The 7,629-nt window shown below is 39.0% G+C and overlaps 1 pseudogene; it reads right to left on the bottom strand.

Annotated features, from left to right (window-relative positions):
* Positions 1–5,870: 5,870 nt before the first annotated feature.
* Positions 5,871–6,980, bottom strand: LOC111719145 (annotated as a pseudogene).
* Between the last annotated feature and the right edge of the window lie 649 nt (positions 6,981–7,629).

Raw genomic sequence — 7,629 nt, 5'->3', positions numbered from 1 at the left:
TAAAATGCACAAAACAACATGCAAAGGATTACAAAGGAAACCAATAATAGTGAAATGCAGTTATCAAAAAAAAAATTTTTTTACAAAATATTTTTTTTTTTACAAAAACATCTTCATATAACATGGACTAAGAACTCTTAGGCTTAATAATCTCTGAGGTTCCTTAAAACTTCAATTTATGACCCTGTTTTTGCAAACTCTCATTTAAGCATTCTTTTCTCTTTCTAGAAAAGTCTTGTATGTCTCATTGAGATTCAGTCCATAGCCATATTTTTTTATCCAAAAGTAAAAGGTCACAGCAGTTGCTAGTTAGTAGAGGCAGTTGAGATGACCCCCCCAAAAAAACCCTTTTTCTAGTGGTATTCATTACTCAAGGGCGAATAAGAACCTAAGAAGGTCAAACAAACACCAGCTTTATAATTTTATCTCTGACTAGGTCTACAGGTAGAATCTGAAAAGGAGTCTAGAAGCAAAGATTTTCCTTTTGTATCAAGAGTAAATATTACTGTCCATAGTGAATCAGTCATTAGTCATGGAAAGAACCATATACTGAGTCAAAATATCTTGGTTCAATGAATGGACAAAGTTACTTAATCTTCTTGGCCTCAGCCCACTTTTTAAATTGGTGGTTATAAAATATGCCTTTCTCCTCAAATAAGATAATGTAAATGAAAGAGCATTTTAGTCAATAAATTACTCTGAAGATACAAAAATGAATTTTATGAAATTGTCTATCATCTAATCTGATGGTGGTATGATGTAGTAGAATGATCACTTCTCTCTGAATAATAGTTCTGACTTCTAGGCTTGTCTTGACCAAGAACTTGTTTTATGATATTAAACAAATCCATGGGCCCCAGTTTCCTTTTTGGCACAATGTAAGGGTTTGAGAAGACCTTTAATTTTATTGTCCTAACTAAAATTTTATGTCCTAACATTCTGTATTTGTGGTTCTTTTTCGTTTTAATATTTTGTATTCTAAGAATCTTTCCAGATCTAACACTGATAGGATCTTTGGAGGGTTGTTGACAGAAAGAGCCTGAATTACTGTAAATAATTTGGAAACTAAACTTTTCCCTGAGGTAAGCAGGGGATCACTGATAATTATCTCTTTAAGTGGACCTTTTGATTTTGATTAGATCTTTTATTATTCTGAGAAGGTCTTTATTGTACTAGGCTTTGGTTGATTCCTTGTTCAATTCCTTGCATTGACATACCATACAGTTACTGTATCCTATCAGAAGGTCAAGTTATGATGTCAATCCCTGAGGTTATTTCTCCTGTATAAAAAAAAAAAAAAAAACCCTACCTGTACCCCTTCTCCACTTACCCCAATTTCTAATTAGGACTTTAACTCCTTTTTTAGGGTTAGCCTGCCAATTAATGGTATAATCCCCAAATTCTTACAAATTTGTTAGGAACTATCTACTGTCTAGCAGCAAGTTAACTTTGAGATGCCTTATTGGCATCTTTCTCTTTGTTAAGGGCTAACTTCCTAATGGAACTTAGCATGCCAGTCAGTTACATAATAATAAAACCTTTGCCTCTTAGGGAAGATCTGAGCTTACAAATCCTTTTGAGAAACCTTGTGACATCAGGCTGAGACCCCAGTATTGGGGTTCAAACCTTCTCCCCAATGTTTGATAGACTGTATGGGGGAGCCCTGAAGCCCCAATAATTTTAGCAAGTTCAGCACTCCTGCACCCCCATGCCGCATCAATACTATATAGTTTAAAATGCCTTATAGCTCTAACATTCTATATGCTAAAATCTACTCTTTTATATTCTCAGGTTTTCCCCTATCATTGACATTTTATACTCTTAGATCCCTTTCAGCTCTAAATGTTCATGTTCTGTTTCTTCTGAATATCATGTGTTCCTAGAACCCTTTCAGCTCTAATAGTCCAAAATTTAAGGTCCTTTACAGAACAAATCTTACATGTTCTAAAAGCCCTTCTAGCTCTAAAATATATAAGCAGCTATTGAGTAGCTAAGTGGCACAGTATAAAGAACTCTGGACCTGGAGCTAGAAAAACCTGAATTCAAGTTCATTCTCAGATGGATGAATTACTTACTTAGTTAGATGAATTAAAGGAAGTCACTTAATCACTGTATGCCTCAGTTTTCCCATCTGTAAAACTGAGAATAATAGCACCTATCTCCCAGAGTTGTTGTGAGGATCAAATAATATAATAATTGTAAAATGCTTAGTATAATGTTTGGCACATTGTTAGTTCATTCATTATTTCTTCTCCCTTGTCAGAGAGAGCCATGACATCAGGAAGCGCAAGTCATGACTTGAAAATTAATTGGATTGAAGTGGGGGAGAGTTGTACAAAGTTACCAGCCTCACTCTCCCTCTGAAACCACCTGGGTCCAGTGTCAAGATATAGATCAAGATGATTGAAGTTGGCCCTGGATGTAATAGGAGATCTTGGCCTGTTTAAGCTTAAGATTTTTTCCAGGTCTCAGTTGGTCTGAGACAGTGCCAGTCTAGTGATTAAGGCTAAGTAAGAAATGAGGCAAAAAATGGCTTCTTTTACATAGTCAAACAACAATAAATAAAATCAATCTTGGAGGGGAAGACCCCCTCAGGGTTTCTGACCAAAACAGAAACAATTGCTATTTACACTCACTCTAAGAAGTCAGAGCCCAACAATGATCAATAAGGCTTGGCCTGGGACCTATTTTTAGTCAACAATGAGAGTCAGAGTAATTTGAATTTAAGGCATAGTTCTTAAAAAAGAAATCTAGCCTGTGAACCCTGAGATATCTTGTTAGGTATTAGTATAATGCTGAAGAAACTTAGGTAAGATAGAGATTAGAGAGTTTTTAATATTTTATTTGGATTTCTGAGAGGGAAAGATTGTGCTGGGAGCAAGTTGCCCCCAGAACTGATGTCCAAAGCATCCAGCAGCTAATGTGAGTTCTCAATGACATATTTATAGCTTTTAGCTCAGTAGCTAAACAAAGGAAGGGGGTGGAGTCCAAACCCTGGTGAGAGGGAATGTCCAGGCAGGGACCATCAATCCAGTTCTGACAGGTTGGGGGTTAGGACCATAAATTCTTACAAACTGGGAGTTAAGGAGGTGTCCAGCTTAGAGCCAGGAAGTCTGAAACTTAGAGTTATAAACAATGCCAATTAATTATCTGAAATAGGACATCTGGAGTCTTATCTTCTGGAATGTCAGATCTCCACAGTCCTAATTATCTCAGTTCTAATGGGCAGAAAAGGAGGACTGCAACCAGGGAAACTGAGGCAGGACAATTAGGGAAACTGAGTCAGGACAATAAAAGGGAACTGTGGCACAACGTTAGCCACCAAAATTTATATTATTTTGGGGAGAGTACCCACAGGTAAAGGTATGATTTTTTTATCTAGGCAGAAGGGACGGAGATGGGGGCAGGATAGAGGAGAGGAGAGGACGGAAGTGAGTGTTTGGGAAGGAAGAGAGAAAAGGTCAGAGAGAAGAAGGAAAGAAAGAAAGGAGGAAGAAAAGGAAGAAGGAAAGGAAGAAAGGAGAGAAGGAGGAAGGAAAGGAAGAAGAAAAGAAAGAAGGAAGAAGTAGGTTGAGTTAAGCAGCTGAAACTGCCGTGGGATCTCCAATGGGCAGCTACCACTACTTTCAAATTGTTGTCTGTTCTTCATTCTCTAAAAGGACCATGACATCAAGATGGTGATGTTATGACCTGCAAGGGGCCATCTTCAATCATCCTGATCTATATCTTGCCACTGGACCCACATGACTTTGGAGACAAGAGTGAGGCTGGTAACTTTGAACAGCCTTCTCTTGCTTAATCCAATTCACTTTTAAGGCACTTAGTAAGAGCTATATATAGCTATTATTGTTATTTTTATATATCATAATATGCTAGCACAAATCCAACAAATTCATGTTAACACTGCTTAACCAATGTAGAAGAAAGAAAGGAAGGAAGGAAGGAAGGAAGGAAGGAAGGAAGGAAGGAAGGAAGGAAGGAAGGCAGGCAGGAAGGAAAGAAGAAAGGCTGGGTTGAATAGCAGGTAAGAGAGCCCAGGAGCAGTACTTTGGGAGCTTTCTAGTCAAGAGAAAGTTAGTGAGTGATTCATAGGAGTGAGTCAGCAAGCCACCATAGGCAGGAGATTTCAGCACTGTGCAGGGGAAGATGAGAGAGACTATCCCTCCCCCACTTCCCCTAGGTCCAAGCAGGAGTCATTCAAAGTCAATAGCTGTTGATTCACAGGCATCAACAACCCACTCTCCCTAACTCAACTTGAAGACTGAAAAAGTCAAATAGGACAGAAAAATAAGTTTGGAAAGGGCTGGATAATTGGAGGCTGGCATTCACTAACTTCCTAGCCTGGCATTACATAATTCAGTTCAACAAATATTTGTAAAAGTACCTGTTTATGTGCTATGTCAGGTACTAGGGGCAGAGAATAAAAAAATGAAAATTAACAAGTTCCTGTCTTCAAGTTGCTGATAGTCTATAAAGGGAGGCATTAAATATGTCACACACAAAAGAAGGAGTTATAAAACCAACTGTGGTAGGGGCAAAGAAAAGTGAAGCAAATTTGAGGAGGGAAAGATCAGTTTCTCCTGGGGGAAAGAGGACAGAGGATTCAAAGAAGAGGTGTAAGAAGAGTTGCACCTTGAAGAGAGGGAAGATATTCTTACTAGAAATCCAGAAGACATCACAAACAAAGGCATACAGATAAGTTGAGAACAAGGATAAAAGCTGTCCAGTTTTTGCTGAATATGGTATAGAAGAAAAATAATACGAGATATCGTTGGACAGGCAGATTAGAATTAAACAACTGAAGGCCGTGAAGGTGAGGATATCTTTAAACTTTACTTGGTGGATAGTGGGGTTATTGAATAGTAGGCTGATGTGTTCTTCCTGGTATATAATCTAACCTCACCCCTACCTCTTTGATCTTATCTGCCACTACTCTCCAGAGAACAGACCAACTTTATATGATCTATCCTTCATCCCAACTCACTGCAGGATGTGGATCAATGCAGGAGGGGAGGAAGTCACAAGAAGGCCAATTTTACTTAAATGTAATGAAGTAGTTCCTTAACATCTGAGATGGTAAAGGGGTATACACTAATTGGATACACAAGCACTTGTCAAGAAAATTTTAATGGGAAACTCTTGAAGTATTGGGTTTAAAACCTTCTGAGATACCACCAGTATGATTCAAAAATGTTAAGATTCTTTACCCTCTACTCCAATTTGAAATACTCTTACTATTCCTTGAAAATGTTGATTATCTCTTCTATAATTATTCCATATTAATTAAAATTATTTAAAGAAGAGGTATTCAACAAATACTTCTCCAATTAAATTGAGCCCACATGGATTTACCCTGATAACCAAGCAAAAACAGTTTGTTTATTTTTTTTTTTTTTGTATTCACCAAATACATTCTCACCAGAGCACCACTAGTGAGCACATATCTCTTTCTTCAAAGAACCTCACCAATCCCTTTTCCTAGGATATATCTCCCCCATACTACACTCTTCCATGCTCTAATCACCTATCCTCTCTTCTATTGGCTAGAAAGTTCTATTTCTCCTAAAAGGCACTGAGAAATTCTGGCCTTTCCCTTCTGATTCCTTAACCATCTTTTCCATTAGTAAGGTTCTAGTAAGAACTATTTAGAAGAATGCCCTACTCATCATCTTCTCCAACCAACCTGAAACTGGCTTAATACTAAAGTCCAAGGTTGGACTCATCAGGATTAGCTCAAGTAGCCAGACTACCAGATCTTCTAGGGAAGAGATGTTGGGAATTAGTCAGCTTCGGCATTGATCTGCTGACCCCTTTGCTCTGTGGACTATTATTAACATTCTCTCTGGCTCTGAATCCTTTGAACCCCCTTGTTAGCTGCAACCACAGACTTCCACTAATATATCTAGTACACTAGTCTTGACTTCATTGCTACTTTGGTCAAGGTGAGGAGAGAGAGTGGGTAACAGGCTGTGAGAACACAGCAAGAGGGGATAGATGGCAGGGACAAGCTTTGAGAAGGTTGAAGACAGCAGAATGGAAAGAGGCAGCAATGATTGGGCTGTCAGCCAGATGGGACAAGCACTATCCATTGCAGTAATTTAACTGATATCTTTCAGACTGCAACATCTCATCTTGCCAACCCAATTCCTGAAAGTCTGTACAGTGATTGTACAGTGATACTGCTTGCAGCATAGAAGATTCCCAGGCTCACATGTAGGGGTCCTCCTCTTGACTTGATTTGAACCATACCCCTAACAGGTGCTCTGGCTTGGGTACTAATCTCCAGGAAAGGCTGGTAGTGTCTAGCTGTATCAAGAAGTAAGTGTCTGGTGAGCTGTGGTATTGCCTATATGAAGCTTGCAGAGCAGCTTGGCTTTCAAAACATCAGAGCCATTTCCCTCCAGGGCATGAAAAGCTAGGTTCAGAAAATTCTATCCTTGAGTGGTCATTTGATGCTCAGCCCTAAGTTTCTGACTTCCATGGAGTCTTCTTTCTAAAGTCCACTGGAAGATTTGAATGGAGGTGGTATCAATTAGGGTAGGATGCAGGTTCAGGTAAATAAGGATGTGGAATGGAGGTAGGGCAAGGGAATGATGGAAGCTGAGGATAGAGTCACAGGCTGGAGTGGAGGAAGAATCTGTTTCTGCTACAAAACTGATGGTCTCCATTTGGCTCATTTTAGTTACCTTCTCAGATTATAGTTTCCTTAAGACTTTGGCCAGGAAGAGAGGGTAGAGAGGATAGAATATGCTTAGATGGCTGGTTAGTTGTAGCCCTTCCAATATCTGTTGCTTGGTCAGTTCCAGAAAAAGGATCCTCTCTTCCTGGGTTCCTAGTGTATGTGGGTAACTCACATGAGGACTGTTGTGAGCACATATCTTTCTTTTCTGAAACACAAGACCCAGAAAGGAGAAGCTTGGATCTTAACCTGCAGTCAAACATGTGTGATATACCACATATTCAGGGCTTATGGCTTTCATGGTGGGTCTAAAACTGAACTGAATAAGTTGACTTTTTTTTTTAAATAACTTTTTATTGACAAAACCCATGCCAGGGTAATTTTTTACAACATTATCCCTTGCAAACAGTTTACATTCATTTCCCAGTGTTCTTTCTTTGGGTGTAACTGCTTCTGTCCATCACTGATCAATTGAAACTGAGTTAGATCTCTTTGTCAAAGAAATCCATTTCCATCAGAATACATCCTCATACAGTATTGTTGCTGAAGTATATAATGATCTCCTGGTTCTGCTCATTTCACTGAGCATCAGTTCATGTAAGTCTCTCCAAGCCTCTCTGTATTCATCCTGCTGGTCATTTCTTACAGAACAATAATATTCCATAACATTCATATACCACAATTTACCCAACCATTCTCCAATTGATGGGCATCCATTCGTTTTCCAGTTTCTAGCCACTACAAACAGGGCTGCCACAAACATTTTGGCACATACAGGTCCCTTTCCCTTCTTTAGTATCTCTTTGGGGTATAAGCCCAGTAGTAACACTGCTGGATCAAAGGGTATGCACAGTTTGATAACTTTTTGGGCATAATTCCAGATTGCTCTCCAGAATGGTTGGATTTGTTCACAACTCCACCAACAATGCATCAGTGTCCCAGTTTTCCCG

This window comes from Sarcophilus harrisii, chromosome 1, assembly GCF_902635505.1.
Source record: "Sarcophilus harrisii chromosome 1, mSarHar1.11, whole genome shotgun sequence".
In the NCBI taxonomy this organism is placed as follows: domain Eukaryota; kingdom Metazoa; phylum Chordata; class Mammalia; order Dasyuromorphia; family Dasyuridae; genus Sarcophilus; species Sarcophilus harrisii.
This window is presented reverse-complemented; position numbering and strand designations above follow the sequence as displayed.